A 22,004-nucleotide genomic window follows, 5' to 3' on the forward strand; every position below is an offset into this window, starting at 1 on the left:
ATGTCTGTTTTCCCCACCTCGCCTCTTGCTGTCCCTGGGGTGCTCTGCTAAGTGCTGGCTGCTAGATCAAGTGTAGCTCTAGTGTATCAGTTATGGTGGAAATTCACCTCTCCTGGAATTAGAAGATTCCTCTTCATTTAGCTTTGGGATGTGAGAAATAAAATAGTGATGACTGAGTCTTACCTGGGAGGACTGCACTGCACAGTGCACACAGCCTGGCAAATGCATTTTTTTGATAACCACTGAGTTATACCATAGATGCATAAGAGGAAATAAGCAGTCAGAGCTCAAGGGCTGAAGAAACATGTTAGAAATCATTATAATTATTTGCTATGACAGTCAGCAGAGAACAGCTTAAACACAGGAAGTATTTCTAGGGCTGGAAAGAAAGCAGATAGGCTGGAGCATGCACTGTTCACCGAATACTCCACCAGCTAGGAGGGAGGATGAGTAGACTTCTGAGGGCCAGACAGAAGAGATTGCTCTTTCTTTCCTCTGAGATGAAAAGCTCCCATACAGACAAGCACTTGCTCCCCGTGACCACACAAACATCACTTCCCTTTCTGCACCGTGCACAGCGTCAGGCACAGAGCCCTTCTCCCCACCCTTCTCCCATGGTTTGTGTCAAGATGTTCATGGAAGAGCTGGAAAACATGAATCTGATCTCAATTTACCTCAGTCCCATTTCACTTCTGTCCTGAATGTATTGGTACTGCCAACATGAATTCTTTCTCCTCTACATGTGCTAAAAAGGAAAAAGAAAAAACAAAAAAACAAACCAACCAAACAAACAAAAAAAAAACAAAAACAAAACAAAGCCAAACAAACAAAAACCCCAGGATCATCCATACCAAAGATGCAGGAGCAGGTTTGAGGCAGGGATACCCAGGAGAGTACTAGTGCTGAATTCAGCTACCAGAGCTGACCCAGACTAAGAACTGTAATCTTCTTTTTGCAGGAAGTATTTTTTCAAAATAGTAACTTTAAAGGAAAAAAAGGACTCTTTCCCCTGACAATTTATCAGTTTTTAAAGATGGAACTTCTTGTAGACTACAATCAGTTTCAACAAATTTTAATATTTTGGAAATACACTATTTCAAGTTTTCTAAATTAATCCCTTCTTGAAAACAATACCTAAGAATGAAATTAAATCTAAATGCACAATTCATAGTTTTTTAAACATTAAAATCTTATGTTTTCATGAGATTAATTTATTTTCCCTTTGGATTTTTGGTTGAAAACTATTCATGAGATTTCAGCTTTTTACTTCAAATTCAGACAGGGTAAATATCAGCATTTTAATTATTCTTTGTTTGAAAATGTTAGGAAAACTATTTCTTTCCTGGATTTCCTGAGGATATCCTCCATACTGTAGGGCAACTGCAAAGGAAATATTTGTTTTGCAGATTGTCCAGACTAGTCTGTGTTCATTGTTAAGAGCAGTGAACTTTATTAGGCAACAAGGTGTCTCTAGTGATGTCTCTCCCTGGTAACACTGCAAGCAGAAGAATGAATTGCTTCTGAATCCACAGTTATTTGAGATACCATGGAGTACAACAAAATGAATTAAATTTAAATCTGCAGGGTATGATTTGTTGCAGGTTTTGTCACATTAGTTCCAGATAAACAGAAATTATTTTTATTTAAGTATGTGTTTTACATATCCTTATATATACATGCTTTTTTAGCTACTTTATGTGATACCTGTATCTACACTGTGTATACAGCAAATACTTTCCAGCCCCTTAAATTACACCACAATGGAGCATGCAGAGGTCTATATTTTTATGGTGGATTGACAGTAGGACTGATTGTGCATAATTAACAGGGCAATTATACCGCTGCCAGTTTAGAGATTTTTACACTTGCAATGCAGAAAATGAGTCCTTATAGTGCAGCAAAGAGCCTGGAACAAGGAAAGCAATTTGGGTTTATTGAAGAGGGAATGGCATTTGTTTACACTGACAGAGATATAGCAGTCACTAACATGCTTCTGGGCTCATGGAGGACTGCTTTGTTTGACTATCACTGCCTTTTAAGGTGAGGGCAAATTTAAACAGCAGAACTTCAGAGAAACAGCAGCTCAGCCTAATGGCATAACATGCTTTGATTTTCTGCTGGGATGGAGTCCCCTACCTCATATTATGTCCATCTTCCTTTTCTATTTTTTTTTTTTTTTTAAGTCTGTTTTGGTGTTTTTTCCCCAAGTTTTGTTTCCAATGATTGTGGATACTGGGCAAGAAGACCTCATCTGATGAGATTTACCCAAATTAGTGCATGACTGTTTGGATTGCTTCAGTATTTGTTTTATTACAGGACTGAGGAAAATTTCAAGCTAAACAGTGAGATCCCTGACTGAGAAGGCTTGTGAACATAAACTAATAATAATAACAACAATAATTACATCCAGCTGGAATTCAAATTCCCTTCTGAGCTCCATCAGTGCTGTTCATTAAGTGAGGTAGAGTTACAGCTGTTAACTTCTTCAGTTAGGCAGCAAATGCTAGCACAACCTCAGGAGGATATGTGGTTACTGTTACCTCTTGAGGACAACAGCTTCTTATAATATTCTTGAAATATGCATGTTTGCAAAAAGAATTAAAGCTTTTAATTTCTGATGTTCTTAAAGCCTAATCTCCTTTAAAATACCTAGTTCTTCAAATTTCCTGTATAGATCCCTCATGCATAGCTAAATATTAAGAATGCAAAATAATCTTAATTAGCTAGCATGTTTGTAGTCACTGGAAAACTCTCATATTTGTAAAATGGAGCTACATGCATATTTTTTCCCCTAATGCAGCAAGATATGTTGTGTGAAAGTAAATATGAGCTTTCAAGACAGAAGCAGTTATAGTTACATATTCATTTAGTCTTTTTTCCCAAGCCAATGAAAATATTTCATTTCTGTAAGTACGTGGCAAGCATATGAGTGTACTCTCGTGGAAAAGCTTCAGCTTTCCTGGTGAAAAAGATGCTGATAGCATATCCCCATGCTCAGCAAGATAAGTAGATAGACAGTCTTCCAAAGCATCCCATTGCTAATTTTCCAGCTATCCTTGTTAAGCAGAGAACAATCATGGAGGATAGAGACAGGACATAATCTACATAAACTAGAGCTTTCTCAGATGTCATTTGATCTGCTATTGAACAGAAGGAATGAAGTTAATAAATACAATTTTCAGAACAGTTTCTATGTGTTAACATGATTATTTTCCTATTTTTTGTCATTTTTTTTTCTTTTATGTATTGGTCATTCTGATTAATTTAGGTAATTGCAGTTCAGTTAAAATGTATGATTGTATTTAAAGGCATAAAAATCACATAAAAAAATCAATGTGTTGTTGGCTGTGATCCAGTCCAGTTTGGTCTCTTCCATCTGATGAGGAAAAATGAGGCTGTGGTATTAAATCTGACAGAACTGAAAGCAATAATGAAAATTCTATGAACAATACACTTTTAATTGGGTGGAAATTTAAAAGAAAAAAAAATGGGAGGCGGACTCCAGGTAATTTTCTAGCTTCAATTATTTTATAATGCTTTTTGTTTTTTAAAAAGAAAGAAATCTCCAACACTTCAGCCATTTTGCTTAAAATATTGAAATCCTTAGATGTGTGAAATCTTTTAACGTGGCTAAATTTTCCAGCAATATACACACTTACTATATTAACTTTAGACATATTAGACACTTGGGTCTAATAATAATGTGTACTGTAATATTCAGGTTCTGAAGCTGCAAGAGCAGACACAGAGAGAAAAGCCAGGTCACAGAGTATTTTAGAGGAACTCCAGACAATTTTTTCACGAATCTACTTGCTTAGTGTAGTCTTACTTTTCACTATAAATCCTGATACTTTAAGCTAACATATAGATATGGACACTATGATGGCTGCCCCACAGAGCAGTTCTATAGGGCACTGTCAGAGTTCCTGTTCTTGTGTTTCTGAGACACGCGATGGGAGAAAGAAGAGGCTCATGATAAGAATGAGCCGCGTGTTTGGTGGCAAGCCGGGAGCTGGAGTGATGGGCACTCACCAAGCGGCTTCAAAGGAAGACCATAATTGCAGCTACTCGAAAGCAAATACATCTGAAATGGCCCCAAATCCCACATTAACGTTTCTTACTGCATTTGTCACATAATCAGTAGTTGTTCTTCTGTAGGGAAACAGTGTAGCGCACAACAAGACCCGTGATGTTGGGTTTTCCCCCCTTTCAATTTGCACACACAAAAACAGATAGGGAAAAGATTAACTTCTTAACTCCCACATATAGTATACATTTCTTCAGTATCAGAACCAATCCCCAGAAATTATTTAAAGGCTAAATAGACATCGTACTGCAGAAGATAAGGTTTAAGAAAGAGAGGTTTGAAAGGTTTCTTGATCACAGTAGGTAGAAAACTTTCACGGGCACTGGTGGATATCTAATCTAGGATAGAAATGCACAACAAGAACTATTGGCTAAACTGAAGTCAGACTCAAATTCAGACGAGATATTAAGCACACATTTTTAACACAAGGTTCACTTTCTACCTTCAGATCAATACAGGAGAATATACTTCAGACAAATGCAAGTTAATGGTTGAATAAGGGGCATATTAGGGGAAATGCAGTGTTCAGATAAGATGAACTAAAGGTCCCTTCTGACCTAATACTCTTACTTGTAATATCAAAGATATCATATAAATATTGATTATTCAACACCAATTTTGAATGAAAGTGATCTTGTTTCCATGGCAACTTGTAGGCAAGCCAATTGGTCACCACTTCTTTCTGGGATGCTGTATGCTTGTCCCCTGAATACTGTAAATGTGGCCCTACTTTCCACCAATTTTACAAAGTCTTAAATTAAAATAATAATAATAATAATAATAATCTGTATTTAAGACAAACATAAGAAGACTTCTGTTTGCATAAAATATAAGAAGACCTATACATTTTCCTTTCTTTCTTGGGATGATTAGTTTCTCTTTTTGTGATTCATAAATTCCAGCAGATGAAGCAAAAAGTTACATAAAAAGCTTTTTAGGGTAATTATGTCTTCAGCTGGAAATTTTGACATTTGTGATCTCTCTCTTTGATCGCTACTATTAATATCTCCTTAGCAGGTATGACTTGCTGAGAGTTAACTAGTTGATAGAAAAAACTGCTTAGAGTTGCAAGAGTTTTTACTTCTTTATTTCAGTTTAAGTGACAAGGCTGCACTTAACAGGATCATTACCTTTCCAGATAATAGAATACTCAACAGACAGTGGTAAAAATATGACGATGACTAGCAAAAATCTGGGATTTTTTTGTCTTTTATTTAGTATTTAGATGTTTATTTATAGTGTACAGGTATTTGCATTAACATAGTGCCTGAAGCTTCAGTGCATTTCAACATCTTACTGCTTTAAGAGTGGAAGAGGCACAATGTAATAGTTCTATCAGATAGCCAGTGAGCTAAAGAAATGGGACCAATAATAAAAATACAGAATTAAAATATCTGTACTGATAGAGAGGGAAGTGACATGGGAAAGATTCAGCCCATCCAGCTACATGTTAAGAACTGCAGGGTTATAAATCCAACAGACATAACTCCATGGAGCATCTACAAAGACAAGCAAGTTGTACTGCCCTTTGGTGGTCCCATACTCTCTTCATTGACCATACAGGAAGCTTAGGATGTTAGGTTTCTTAGGCAATTCAAAATTAAGTGGCATCAGCCCACCTCAGAGAGATTAAGGGACTTGCCCAGTATCCTACAATAAGTCTTGGCTAAAGTGAGAAACTTGCCCATGCATCATTTTGCTCCTAATTATGGCCTGGGCTAAACTGCTGTCAGAAGTCCATCCTTCTTCAGTTTTTACCTATAGTTGACATCCAGCCTGAAATTCTATTTAGCACATTACCACCTCTTCTGGTGTATGATTTTGTAGAGCACTTTCTGCCCCAGGAAGCTACTTAGATTTTGAGTCACTTCATTGAGAAGAACATTGTAGGAAATTTTCTTTAAGATTATATTATAAAAGTGTCAACAGTTACGATGATGCAGAACAGGTTGTTTGTTTTTGTTTTTTTTTTTTTTGCTTAGAGGACAAATTAAAGTCTTATTTGTCTTTTCCATACATAAATTAAACTACACCTATTATGGCCTTCAAACATTGAGTCTAGCAGATGAACATTACTTCTGAATAAATGCAACCCATATGCAGCACACAGTTTGCTATCACATAAAGTATGTTATGTCTTGTGTGCTTCAAGTATTCCTCTTGATGATTAGAACATTTCCTGATTAGCTTAAGCAAAGAGTCTTCTCCCTCTGACCATCCTAGTGAAAGAGCCTCTATGAAGATAATTTTCACATGTATTCTGTACTCTTGTCTACAACTCTGCACTTCAGTTTTATCTTTTATTGCATACAAGGAAGAACAAACTTATATTTCCTACTGTTCATACTTCACTTTCAGACAAACAAAACTTGAGGGAGGAGAACAACTATCTCATTCAAACGCATAGGCCTACATATTCATAAGTATGCTAACATATATATAAATGAAGTATAGAAATGATGTATCAGTAACATAGCTGTTATAGTATCTGAATCGGTTAGACGTGACATGGCATATCCTTTTGCTAGCACAACACTTTATTACCTTTTTATGGTTGAAACATCAGCTTCTTAATAAAGTTATGCACCATGGATACAGTTATTTATTTCCACATCCAGGAAAACTACAGATTTCAAATCTGTCCTCACTGATGTACATTCTTTTTGAAATAGCAAAGCATAACTCTGTTACCAGAGTTTCCATTATTTACAAAACTGCTAAGCTTGTCATGGCTACTCCCCACCCCACCACCACCAAAGCTGGCAAAAAAAAAAAAAAAAAAAATTAGAAAAGAGAGATTTCAGGGGGGAAAAGGTACAGACATTAGAGTATGTTTCTTAGAATTAGGCAGGGATAGGTCTGTCACAGGTGTCAGAACAAAGACAGTATTATCAGAAGTATCACATCCTGGTCCAGTCGGACCATGAGACAAGGCTAAATCCCCTCTGATGTATGGATGAAGCACCTTCATCTGAGGGTGCCAGGCTCAGCCATGTGCTGTGATCAGTGAAGCATCTCCTAAATTCAGACCTGCACCAGAGGTGGGGCAGTGTCCTGACTTCAGGCTGAATCAGATTTGTATCCTCATGCCACAAAATTTATAACAAAAAATAAAAATTAAAAATCCAGGATTCATAATCTGGCAGTCTATGGAAATTATTTACATTTCTTTTCTAGTCCACCTTCTGCTAAAAACCCTGTTGTTAAACAGCCATCACTTGATCACATTTGGAGGAGGAGGAGCATCTTTTTTCCCATGTAAAGAGATTCTGCAGGAAAAATTGATGCAACTCTGGAGTGAAAAGCAGTCATTTGCTGTGTAATAAACAGAAACAACAGCTAGAAGTGAGGTGTTATGAGGCCAAACATTACTATACTTCCCACCCCAAGGAAGCAGCCGATGAATCGCTGCTGACCAGGCAGCCAGGCAGGGAGGAAGGTCACCTTCTGTTACACCGTATATCACTCATCTACATTCCACTGAATTTGCATCTTCTAAGTCTCTGCATCTCCTTTAGGGTTTTATATCTTCTCATGTGTTACTTTTCCTTTTGGATCCTTAAACTGCTAATTTTTACTGTGTCAGCACTTCTACCTCAGTCTCTGTTATTCACGTTTATTAACATGTGCATCCACAGCTCACATACTTCATCACAACTTGACAACTTTCTCAGTAAAACTGAGCCAAAAATTGGATGGCACAGCTGCACCAGATCAAGTCTCGGACCACAAACAGCTGAACTGGCTGAACCTTGGCCCAGGGTACACTCTGGTCATTTCAGTTGGAAATGTGTATGACCTTAGAGCAGTCTTGATATTTATTAACCTGTTTTCCAAAATAATTTCTTTTAGTTCATCTCCTCTCATACTTCAGTTAAGGCAGTGGCTGGCCAGGGCACAAGACATTAGCTGAGCCTCAGCTAGTTTGAAAGCCTCTTCCACTGCCTGTCATGTCTGCCTGTCCCACTGTCACAACAGACATCATCTCTGATGTAAACTCAGCAAAGCCCACACCATCTCACCTGCAGATGCCAGAAATTAAGGAAATGCAAAATCAGGGAAATTCAGGTCAGAAAATGATTGGGTGGGAGACTAGATAAACACTAAATCCTCCAGACAGTTTTTAACAAATACAGAATGACCACCCTGTGCCTCACCTGCACAGGGTCGAGCCCCATTCCTTAAGGACCCATCGCTACCTTCTCACAGCTCCAGCAGAGAAATATCTGCCTTTATTTCCATAATTGCCTCTTTGGTGCTGCTTAGCAAAGCTTCTACTTTGGTAGGAGAGCAATCATTCTCATTAGATGTCAGAGCAAGACAGCAGAGTGCTTTTGGAGTACAGCGTGCAGAATGATGATTACAGGTCTGAGAGCTGGGGAGAGCGCTCCTGAAGTGGAAGGGTGCCCCCTTTGGAAATTAAGCAACTGTCAGATGTGAGAACATCATTAAACATATACAAGAGCTCAGACCATTCTTGCAAAGTTCACTGCTGTACGCAAAATCAGCTAATTCAAGGAGGAATTGAAAGGAGCGTTTGCATGCTGCAATACAGGTTACCTCAACCTTATCTTGCATGAGAATGCTTGACTGAAAATGAAGGTGCCAACAATGACCTTCCAGGAACATTGGTCAATTAATCTCAGCAGAAGAGACTTTTAAATGTCATCCAAATCTCATCCATGGGGGCATGCCAAAAATGTTTTGTGCCTTTTCACAAGTGAGCTCTGCTTTATAGGCAGTGTCTTCTTTCTCATGAGAGCAAAGGGGGAGTTCTGTCTTTATGCCTTGTGAAACAAGTAATTATTAATCAAGTGTGAAATTTTATTGATAAGTCAGTGATGAGAATGGGGGAAAAAAAAAAAAAAAAGATCGGGACAAAAGAAGTAAGGCGAAAGACTAGGATGAAATATGTAAAGAAAACAGCATCTAGCCTTAACAGAACCTAAAAAGAGACAGGAACAGACAGAAGAGGCTGCAATGATCAGAACATACATCCTGTGATGCCAGACCTCATGTATTTTTCTCCTACTGCGAAATACCTCTGTAGCCCTTTATAAAGTATGTAATCTTGTCCCTTATACTGCAGTCTTTGGCAAGGAAGCTGCAGTGGCCACAGGACTGCCATAGGCTGCCAGTTTTGTTATTACACTGCTGCATACTCAACAAAATTGATACTCCAGGAATCTGACACATTTTCACATGCAATTACAGCATTAACTTGTTTTAGAAGCACTGTGTCTTTGCCCACAAAATAGAGAACAAGTGTGTTATTGTGTTCACTTACTTTATTTGTATCATTACCTCTGTGAAAACAGAGGTTACTATTAAAGACACAATAGCAAGAAGTGAAACAGAATAATTGTTAACTATAGAAAAAGTCCTAGAGCAGAAAGTGATGTCCTGAGATTAAGAAATTTTTCTGACACAATTGTCACATTTGTTTTTTGGGGTTTTTTTTTGGTATCTACTTGCATTTGCAAGTATTGTAATATCTTCTTCCTAAGTGTTATTTTTATTATTGTATTTTGTCATGATCTTACTTTCTCACTTAGATTAAAAAAAAAAAATAAAAAAGAAGTGTTGGTCTAGTAGTTAAGCAAACTCTTTGCACCTAGGAAGACAATATAAGAAATATTAAAGTTTGGCTCCAATCTCTCCCTCTTGCAATGACAATTGTTGAGAATACAGAACTGCCTACCTAAAAGGAATAATGACCTTACTTTGAAGAGTTCAGTAACAGTTACTAGGGCACAAAGCAAAATGATCTGTAGTTGAATTGGTCCTTACATAGACCATTTTTTTATGTAAGAGACAGGAGAAGGAAGACTTAAGTCTGTGTACAGCTCTTTCCAGCAGAGTGCTGACAGCCTGAACAGCCCACTCCCACTTCCTCTAAGGACGATGATAGGCTCATTTTTAACCCAAATGACTTTCCCTTCTCTCTACTGCATAAGAAGAGCTTTTCCCTTCCTCCATCCCATCTCCATCAAACATCTCCTCACCTGCTGATGTATCATGAACAAGCCCCTCATCACAAGAAACAAAGCTTCTACCAACAACCCACAAAACACCTTCCTCTACAGAAAGGAGCAAACCCAATCAATATGAGTACCTAATGGAGACAAACAAGCAAGTCCAGTGCTAGCAACAAGCAATCAGAGTGAGGACTAGGTGACAGATGGTGCAGAATTTGGCACAGCTGACTCCAATCCAATTTCCTGAAGGGTCTGCAAGAGCCCCACAGTCTGATGGTGTTAGTGATGAGCAAGCTCCAGATGCAGGAAGCTGGGGCAATATCATCACCTCTTACAATACTCTTACCCCAGCTGAAACACATCTGCTCATCATCCAATCCTTGCCCAGTTCTAGGGATGGGTTGAAACTGAACATTTGGTAAAACCTCTTTTTCCAATCAAGGAAAATAACCATGAGGTAAGTAACCCTACAAAGAAGAAAAAACAAAACAAAACAAAACACAAACAACAAAAAAAACCTAGTCTCTCAACAAGTTAGAGTGCTTTCTGAGGAGAGTCAGGAACCCCCACAGAAGGCTTTGTCTTCAACATAAGTGGTCTAAAATCACTTCTACCTCTTAGAAACCTGTCAATATGGATGCAGCACAAGAAGTTTCTTTCTTTTTTTCATTATATATTTCAGTATAAATTGTAGGAAATATTTTATCATAGAGCTAAAAATGGTATGTTATAATTAAAAAGTACTGAAGTGATAAAATACAGTACTGAGCTACATGAAGTACAAACATTAACATTACAGGGTTACCCTGTCTACAAGATCAGTCTAGTCAAACAACTAAAACACTCAATTATCTACCATGGAATTAACTAGTCCATAATTCTCATTAGAAATAATTAGGTATGTTAACTTGATTTAAAGGTATTTTTTTTTCTATCAGAGAGAATAGAAATAGTTCAAGCTGATGTCTTTGATAATCTGATGTCATTCACAACAGATTTAAGTAATCTTAAAAGAGATAAGGTTCTTTGTTATAAGAGTGAAGATATAATTAAAACTAAGCTTCTGTTAAAGCCATCCTTCCCATAGCTTTTCATGTCACTATTTTTGATTGATTAAAAACTGTTGAAAAAATAAATTTTTGAGATTTAGATAGCAGAACTGTAGAATCAAGTCTTTACATGTAAACCTAGCACATAAAAAGACATGCTCAATTTTATATTTCAGGTTAGTTCAGCTTTCAAGGTATTTCTTCACTCAGAGACATAGAATTTGCCTTCTTAAAATTGATTTATTTTTAAAAATAGGATTTTCTTCACCTGGAAAAAAAAAAAAAAAAGATCAAAAGTGTCATTTGCAAAGAACACAAGATGGGAAATATAGTCAACATGGTGAAGGGGTAATGTACAGAAGAACTATATGATCTTGAAAATGACAGTAATATTAAAAGTGTCATGGTCATGTCCATAGGGAACAGAATCAAGGATTTTTTGCCACAGACTATGGGCTTTCTGTCTGTAAGTGACAATGAATGAGAAAGAGGTAGGTGTATTAGTCAATCATGAGATGACTATGAGATATCAGTGCAAGGCAGACATGAAAAAGACAATTGTAATTCTAAAATATATCAGGCAAAGTATTTCCCATAGAGGCAGGCAGATATTAATGCATTTTTAAAAGACACTGGTAAAATTTTATTTGCTAAACTATATTTAATCCTGGCCACTGATGTTGGAAAAGGACAAACTGAAATAAGTATAAGGCAAAAAAATTATATTAACTGGCAGATAATTTCTTAGAGAAATCAGCAGTGTTTGTTTAACCTTGAAAAACTATAGCTGCAATGGGTAAAAAGTTATTTCTCTATAAATAAATCAGTGAAGTAAAGACCAGGCAAGAAAAAAAGTTATTTAAGGATAATGATGGAAGAAAAAGTTGAGCCTAAATTGATCACAAATAAATGTAAACTGGAAATGAAAACAAGCTTTCTAAACTATTTAAAAAATCAAAATTGGCTTCAATTTTTTTTTTTTTTTGCTAATGGGAGATTAGACATAATGGCATCTTAGTGTGGAAATGTCAGTTGTAGTTCTGTTGTTATTTCTTTGAAAATCTCTATTAAAATGCTGCCATACCTTTCCTGGAGGCTGCAAGGAGCTCTATAACAATAGGAGGAATGAGCAAGTAACTAGGAAATTCTGAGCCTGGAACTTGTCACAAAACTTGTAAATCCTCTAACAACCACAATCTCTTTGTCTGCTCAGGCAGCTGCCTCCAAGCAAGTCAGCTCAATCTCTTGCCAGAAGTCCTGCACAAAGTCCTGCACACTGGTCTAGTTTCCAGACTCTAGACAGCAATAGCATGTCAGCACGAGCCTGAATCGGTGACGCTGTTCCCTTTGAGCAGCCGATCTCCTCCCTTGTGCTGGCACTGGCAGTTATCTGCTCCTGGTGTTGATCTGTACAGCTAGCAGAAAGCTATCCTTTTTTTTGGTTTGGTCCGGTTGGTTGGTTTTTCTGGGTTAATTTTTCAGCTCCTACATCTCCCCATATTAGCTCATACTGGGATCAGCTGAAACCCAGCACTGGATGGGGGGAAATGATGTCTAGGCTAGAGCAGGAAGGGCAAAACAAAACCAGATCCTTCTTAGGTCAGTTTAAACTGTGTGCTGCTACATCCAGATTATACTGCAGTGATAACTGGCTTTCTCTCCCATTTCTACCTTCATAATAAGTTGCTGAAAATTCTTCCTGCTGGTCTTTTAAAACTAAAAGAAATCAAATATCTTGGAAAAAATAAGTACAACCTACAACTTTACTGCAGACCATGGACTCATTTGGTATGAGACTGAGTTCTCTGAAGCATTTGCAGCCTCTGCCTGGATTTAGGTTCCAGAAGAGCAAGAAGGGGTATGGATGACATTGGGAGAAATTTCCATAGCTTGCTCCCTGTCATCAGCTGATAAATGGCCATGTCTTTTTCCTGCCTTTCCAAGAAACAGAGTGAGCTCTCCTGCTCAGGATTGACATCCTAGATGGTTTATGACTTTTCTACATCTGCACAGGGTGATGTCAGCACCTGTAGTTTTGATTACCGTCACTCCCAGAGGTCCAGAGCTCAAACTCTAGACCCAAAATTTAAGTGACAGTAAAGCCATTTCAAGGCGCTATGTGGATACCAAGAGTAGTTTAAGCTGTCTGCATACACAAGCCAAACAGGTGTCCTTAATGTTACTTGTTCATTCTTGGTTCATAGGCCCCTTTTTTTCCAATCATTACCCACTTTGGGGGCTTCCTAACAATGTCTTCACTGACATCCATGGGAGCTGAGGTTCCCCCACCATCATAGCAGGCATTAAGAAATGGATCCCAGGGTGTCAGATGTTTGAATTTTGGAAGCTGGGAGTGCTCATTTGTTGATTTAGGAAGTCTAAAGCTCAGATTTTGGCTTACAGGTCTGGGCTAAAGGGCCAAATTAAAAAGTGATGAGGAAGTGGTTGTACTCTGGCAACGTTTCTTCACAATGAGTGAGCACAGCAGAGCCCCTTCAGGCACAGGCGGCAGAAAGCAGTCACTTCTCAGAGTCCATGAGCCAACACTGCAAAGCTTAATTTCAAGATATGACTTTAACTCTTAAGGCTACTTCAGCCAACAGCCATCACAGTGCAGAAATTATTCTCTTTCCTGTCTAGAAATCATATCTGAATGTATTGGGTTTTTATTTCACCAAATTCCTGAGATTTCTTGGCAAAGGACTATTCAGATCCCGCTTAGTTTAGGTGATCAGTAGAGAGATAATAGTGGCTGCCTTAGAGATTACAACATGATTATAAGGCTGTTTGGTGGACTAATTTTAGTCTTACAAGCAGATTCATATGCCTATTTTATTTATTTCCAAAGGAAAATCAGGAAAACCTTTTCTCCCTAAATAATAAATACAGTTTGGAGAGGAAAAAAGGTTATTCATAAATTATGTTGAAGTTTTAACAAGTTGAAAAAAAGGAAAACAAATAGAAGAAATTCACAAAATTACATTTTTTAATTGCCAGAAATATTTTGGCTACCCTCAAAATACTTTCTTTCCAAGTTATTATTAAGTGATGTTACCTTTCAGATTAGAGACGACTTATCAGGCCAAACCCAATTTATGGGGGTTTTGCCCCTTCAGTTTTCATTTCAGGCACCAACTGCTGGAGCGTCATTATTCAGCCAGCTTACACCCCGGAAGATTGACCTTGTTCAGTTCAGAATTAATCTGCAACTCCTTAAAGAGCAGTTAGATGACCAGGTCATTGCATTGTCTGCATTGACAAGAGACAACCTAGAGGAATTTTTATTGCATTTGGGAGAACTGTATGACATTCGTGACAACCAGAAAGGCAATGTCTAGTCAAGTGATAGGAACCAGATGTGCTTTGAACTGTATTAGAGGAAAAAAAAAAAAAAATCATAAATTGATTAGATTTTACCTGTGGGGGTTTTATTCTCTTTTCTTTATACCTGTAGACCTCACATAAGTCCCCTAGCTAGACAATTAACATCATTTGATAGACAGACCTAGTTCAAACAATTCTAGTGTTGGCTGCCCACCAAGCAACTGCAAACCTTGCAACTGATCTTTCATCCACTTTGGTCAGGCAGTTTCTAGAGCTCAGCACTGCATGTAATTAAATCTTCCAGAGAAAATAAGCAGAATCATTTAATAATTTTTTCTCCTACCTGTCCCATTTATAATTCCATTTATCAGCAAACCTTATGCTAGAATTAACAAGTGTCATATTTTCATTCCCTCACTCCTGAGCTATGCTGCCTTGGCTTATTAGTGTTAACAGATGTTGTGGAGTACAAGAAGGAATAAGAGTCCAAACAGAAGGGACACAGTCCAAACAGATGGACATGAGACAAGGGAGCCAAGAGAGCAAGCCATGAGCACCTAGGAGAAGAATGCCCAGTTGTGGATGCAAAAACTTTCAGTCCCAGATTTATGGTACATCAGGATCAATATCACCATGATTTAGAAAGCAAACCACTGAATGGCTCTGGTAGGTTTACAAATTAAATTTTGGTCTAGTTGCACTACCTGCAATGCAGTATTTTAATGATATGTTCTGTTAGCCAGACAGCCTACTAGAGGTCTCTGAGAAACAAGTCAGCAGCTTTCTGCAGGCTGGCTGAAATTCAAATGTATAAGTGACCTAATTGCATAAACCTAGTCTACAGCTTGAAGAGTGTACAGAAGTGATACTTAATGATAAAACTGCCACATAACCTGTCCAAGCAAAGAAGCAGCAAGAGGCAGATAGCCTTCAAGTCACTTACAATAGCACTCAAAAAACATTAGGGCAAAATTTCTAACTACCTTCTCCTAGGGCTTGAAGAATTTATCTGCTAGGGCTAGCAGATATATTTACAGTATTTAAAATTAATGATACCCTTCTCTGAGTTGATTTTCTTGGCCAAATATTTGTCAAGTTCAGGAAAGTCCAAACTGTGACTCGACCTTTGTATTGCATGACCTCTCTAGACTTCTATCAAACCAGCTCATCTTGGATTTCATATTTTCTTTTTGCAGCTCTCATAATATATTTTGCCTACCTCAGCATTCACCATTATTTCTTCACTGTGAATAAACTATTTTTAAAAAATCAAGATTCAGCTGTTGCAATACATGAGAAATTAATTTCATGTACATGTACATTCAGGAAATATTTCATTTGAGCTTTTCTTTATGAGTTAGATCTGAAACTATTACATTTTGTTATTTGTACCTACTCTAATACTAGGCAGCATCAGCTGGCAAGATGGCAAAAACCATGGCCAGCTAATTTTTCCCCATTTGTATATTATAATTAATTTCTTATATAAATTAAACAGACTGTCTACTAAAAATGTTACAACCAAACATAGTAACTTTAAGAATGCAGAAAAGTACCTGACAGAAATAGATATGCTGTATACTGAAATTATTTTCTAAGAGAATAGTTGCAAACAGTGAAAAAGTTAAATTATTTAAATACTTAAACTGATGTTACACATCAAATAAGGACAAAGGTTCCAGCATTATTCTGGTGAATCTATCAAAGAAAATCCACCTCCAAAGAGGAAGTTTCCACCCATCTATTTTTGCTCACATCATTACATTTTCTGATACTAATAGAACTGAGATTATCTGTAGGTTACCAGTTAGCAAAGGGCTGTTTCTTTCTTCAGTGCAAGTTAGATATATGCATTTGATCTATTTTTTCCAGGTTGCTTAGCTGGAAAAATTGATTATATGCATTACTATCAGCAAAACTTCCACTATTTACAGTGGCTGATCAACCACATGTCCTGGTTGGGGCTGGACTAGAGTTCCCGTTGGTCTGGCAGCGGGAGGAGCTGCAGCACCCTGAGACCCCAGGGGCTCCCCAGGTCCCAGTGCCCTCACCTGTGTGCGGGGGCGGGGGGAGCACAGCTGGAGGGCTGGGCCCCGATTGGCCGATAGTCCATGTCACGTGACATTGCGCTCACTATATAAAGGCAGGAGTGGGCCAGGAGGGGCTCTCACTTCTGGGGAGTGTTGTTGTGGTGCTTTAGTGTTTGGGATTGCTAAACCAAGAGCAGGTAGGTGTCGGTTGGTGGGGGGTGAGCAGCTGTATGGTACATTACCTGTTGATACTGCTGTCAGTGTATTATTCTGTTACTGTTATTAAGCTGTTTTTATCTCAACCCGCGAGTCTCCCTTTGCCCCTCCAATCCCGTTCCCAAGTGGGGGGAGGGTGGGTGAGCGACTGCATGGCGTTTAGCTGCCAACCAGGCTCAAACCACAACACCACATCACTGAGAAATGTATGAATTTAACTACTTATTTTGGTGGGGTTTTTCCAATGGCTTTGTTCTGAGTAATTTTTGTTCTTTCCCTGCTCTGAAAACCAAAATATGGTTCATAATCTTCACGCTAAACTGTTTTTAACATAAATGCATGTTCTATGGGGTAAAAGAGATGACTGTGAGCTCCCTCTGCTTCTCAAGGGTTTTATAATAAAATCACAGCAGCATTTGTTGGATGTTGCTTGAGGTGGGTACACTACAGACACCTCTGGAAACCACCCGAGCAGCCAGGGGTAGCAGTCCTCTGTACACAGGAAAACTTGTCAGTTACTTAATTTTAAGTCTTACCATTATTCATAATGGTAATGATTATATTCATAATGGTAATTCATAATGGTTTCTAACAATAGACTTATTTCCTTCACTTACTAAATTTCTTTGGTCTCCAGCACCCCTTAGATTCCCCTTCTTTGAGCTCCAAGATCAACTGCATCTCACCCTTATAACTGGGGTAGGATGACAGTATACCTGATTTCCCAGAACTATTTGGCCTGCAAATTACAGAGCACCTCTGTTTGTTACACATCTCTGAAAGGCAGAGCCTGCAGCTGTACTGTGAGGATCAAAAGTACTTACAAAGTCCTGGTATAATGAAGGTTAAAAAATCTTAAATATCAGAGCTGAATATGGTCTTGATAGAATGCAGTCCTAAATAGAAACTTTATCCATTTCAGTTAAAAAAACCTCAGAATAAGTAGCACCAGAGGCTGGGGTCCTATAGCACAGAAGCACTGATATGCAGTACTTGATATCCAATGTGTCCTAACAGAAGTATAGAGACAATATTGAACCAATATTAGGATGAAGATTCCACTTGAAGTTAATGAGTGCCTCTATTTAATCTACTTTTTCTTTACACACTTACAACCAGATTATATGTCTCAACTGGAGGATGCAAATGTTTTTAAATTATTTTTTTCAGAAGGAAGCTGATTCCAGAGGAACCAGGATAGGCCATAGTGGGAAGTATAGAGAACAAGATACCTGGTCAATAGTCATGTCACTATCTCATCAAGGAAGTTCTGTAAAAAACACTTCCTATAGATATCCGTCAAGTAGCATTGTTACAGTTTGTTCTATGCAGGCTGCATTCAGTTTAACAGATGCTACTAGTAAATAGAAATATTTAATCTAAAAATATTTAATCTACACCACCTGTGTTAGTAGTGAACTGGTTCTAAGTGGATACCTTTTGAGACATACCACATCTTGGAAGCCAGAGGTATTCTTTCTCTGAAACTTATTTTCACTCTGAAGTCATATGAAACCAACAACAATAAGGGGAGAGTTCAGAGCAGAATTTACAGCGATGCCTTTATTTGAAACATCATACAGTTTAAAGCCTGGGGGGGAGAAATGACTAAAAATTATGGGAAAAATATACAAATTTAAGAAAAAACTAGTGCATATCTTGTATTAGTAGAGAGCATACCCTAATGTCCTTAGCCATTAGTCTAGACATCCTTGCATTCCAAAAGCTCCTTAACAGATAGGAAGGACTTGATTATGTTGTAATATAAACAAGTGGAAGAAGCCACAAAGGTTTCAAATTTCTTTACAGAAAGAGCCTGTTTCAGTTACAAAAGAAATATGAGCTGTGTGGAAAGGTCATTGTGTACACACATCCCAGCAATGCTGCTAGAGATGGTAAAATAACTTCTGATGCTGAAAGTCATGAAAAACACTATGAAGCGGAATCCTCTGAAGATCAGTTCCATAGTACCAAGAAAATGTGAAATAGTCCTGTTTTTCTTGCCCATCAGGTATTTAATTAACAGTGGATAAAGAAAGGCAAAGGCGAAGAAAGATATCTAAAGATAAACATTTTAGACAGGAATGATTCATACATATGTGTTCATGGTCCCCAGAGAAATACCTGTATTCAGCAGCCTTATAAATATGAACCTTTTATGTCTGCACATTTATGGTTTTTTAATTTATTGACTAGCTTCACAATACTTCAATGACTTTTGCGGACATCTTAAGTTTTGTTTTGGCCAAGGATAGAGTAAGGGATGTGAGGTGATGAACATCACAGCAGCTAAGTGTGTACCAAACCCCAGTAGTGACTGCGGTTCCTACACTCACGTTTTGAACTCCCATAATCATCTGCAAGGCTTCCCTGATGCAGCAGAACTAAAAGATAGTGAGATTTGGGCTAAATAGAGCTTTTCAGCTACTTCTAAATTTCTGAATCCCCACCATTGGGGTTTTTTTCCGCAAATAAGCCATTTTTTTATAAGGCATGTTTTGTCAAACTTGCACAGCCACAGCTTCAGGGGTAAAACATCTTTTTTGACTAAAAAAGGCTCATGTTGTTTCCAGACAGAGGACATGCCACAGCTTATTTAACTTTCTTTCTAGGCCAAGAAATGAAAACATGAATGTAAAAGATCATTCATGTAGAGTGGGGCTGTGAGGTAGCCGGAAGGGAACTAGAAGCTTAAAGCCAAGACTAGAGGTGAACGTGAAAGAACTGTTTTAGAAAGATCGTGGCCTCAACTGGCGAAGGAGACTCAAGTCTAGCTGAATCAGCTGAACTACAAAGGAAATTATTTATTTAAATAATATCATCCCTTCGTGGATTTGGAGAGGATGATAGAAAAAATAAAGATCACAATAATAATAAAATGTGAAACTGAGCAAGATACATCCATATAAACACAATAAATGGTGGCTTGGAGTTACAGTTTGGAGATCTGGGAAGCCCAAATACTACACTACAAAATCATTGTTTGCTGTAATGTCTGCTAAATACAAGACAAAACAGCTTCAAGATGTCCACCTTCTATGGAACTAAAACATAGGGGAGTCACCCTTAATCTTGTTTTCAGTAAATGTGTTTGGGCTACAGGCAACTGACACCTTCACTGGCAAACCCTGGCCTGAGGTTTGTCAACTGAGCCAAGCACAGGGAACAGTCCCACCCCCACTTCAAAAACAGAATGTGTTAATAGTTTGATCCATGCACCAAAAAAAAAAAAAGTCATAAATATAATTTTTAAAATAATAATCCATTCTAATCTATTTCAATGGAAGAGAAAGATGGTGGTACTGGCTCAGTGTTTTTACTAACTACCTGATTCCATATTCCTTTTAATCCTTTATCGCTGATCTTTCACTGCCTCGCACTGATGAAGCAGTATATGTCACACACTTACTGAATATTTTTGAAAAGTCATTTACATTGATATAAATTCAAATTATTTCTCTGAAATAACTTGTCTGTTGCTATTGTAATTCTTAAATAACCCAATTCAAAAGGCATTTCTCTTAAATAATCCTTTTAAGTATAACTCAGTATTAGGTACTGAGTATTAAGAGGACAGAACTTATAAAACTAAATAGACTAAATAGTCAGTAGATTAGATAGTATTATTATTACTTATTTTTGAATCACTAATAAAAACTTAAGTTGCTAGTTTGACATATAATTTAACATTTAAGTCACCAGAAATAACTCAGCCTAAGCACAGTTTAAATATACTTAAATACACTTTGCTGCAAAGATCTTAGTGGAATTTTTTTCTTCCTACCATGCATTGATAGAAAGTTATCAAATTAAACGGTTGTTTCACTTGAAAATTTCTGTTTCCTTTTTCTCATGCAGATGGCTTTTCTACATCTCGAAGACACCATTTAAAAAGAATCTTTTAAAAGTTAATCTCCTTTTGCAATCTAACATTTGACTTGTCAGAACAAAATCTGACAAGACTGTAGATTTCCTATGTGCTACTGAAAAGTTTAATGTATTTTTGAAAGTAAGCTACATGACTTCCTGAGCCTGTTTACTGTTAATTTTATGTGAAGGGTTTGTAAATCATTAAGGTTCCCTCATCCTCATCACTGCAAACAACATCAGTGAAGAGAGTCAATCCAGGAAAGCTCCTTGAGTTCAGGATAATTGTCAGCTTAGTCACAAATATTCCCTTAAAATTAGATTTTACAGTGCTTTCTTCACAATATGCAAGTAGTTGATGTGCATATTCATACAGAACTGTGCACTTAACAGGCAAGTGAATGTGTATCAGTTCTGAATTTACTGAATTTCATTTTTCTCTGCCAGCTGGCCGGCCAGAGGGGTTATGAGATACCACAATAGATAATGTGCATTAAGATAGATCAAAAATAGATCATCTACATAATGATCTATTATGTAAATCTGTAAGTACTCCACCTTTACCAGCTTTGAAATGGGGGTAAGATTTTCTAAAAATTATTTTCTGGCATTACTTGTACCCGCTAGTGTGTGAGGCTGTATTAATCCCTCTTGTAATGAGGACAGGATACTCTAACACCATGCTATTACTCGTGATAGCTCACATTGCTAAGATGTGGTGGTATTGAGCTCTGCTGCCAGTGACCGTGGCATATCTTGGAAACAGCACTTCTGCTTTTGCACGTCAGAAGGTGTGGAGGTCTATGAGAAAAAGGATCTGCAGAGAAACTGTCCGTATAGGCTACAGCTTGGCTTTCTTACTGATAGAAGGAAGAATATTGGACAAATAGTGTTAAATAGGTGGTTTGGCTTTTTTCTTGCAACAGTTGGAAAATTAAATTCCTTTGAAAGCCATTTTTGTTCACTGATGACCTACAAGCCAGCCCTGCTCCCTGAAGATATTTGTTGATTCCCTGCCCTTCCCCACTGCAGGAGGATTAAACTATTTCTCAGTGCACTGAGCCGATTCATTTTGTTCAGCCAGTGCAGCTCCATTCTGGGCAGGGGAGTATCACAGATTTACAGTTTTCATTACCTAAGGCTGAAACTGTTAATGAGGTTTATGTTGGCTGCAAGGGCTTGAGGGAAGACACCACTCCACTTGCACAGCTGGACTGCAAGGACCCTTTGGGGAAGACACTGGATGTGACTCCAGATCCACGCACACACTACAAATGGTTATTTCGTTTGCTCGATATGAGTACTTCTCTCCTGATTCACAAATCATGGTGAAACCTTGGGGCTTTTTTTTACAGCTGCACATCCTGACAGGTTAAACTGATTGTCTTCCATAGCAGTCAGTTCTAAATCCTGACTTTAAGATATGGCCATAAACCCATCATGGACTTCAACC

The sequence above is a fragment of the Tyto alba genome, unplaced genomic scaffold (genome assembly GCF_018691265.1).
Source record: "Tyto alba isolate M040663 unplaced genomic scaffold, T.alba_DEE_v4.0 Super-Scaffold_6, whole genome shotgun sequence".
Taxonomy (NCBI): Eukaryota; Metazoa; Chordata; class Aves; order Strigiformes; family Tytonidae; genus Tyto; species Tyto alba.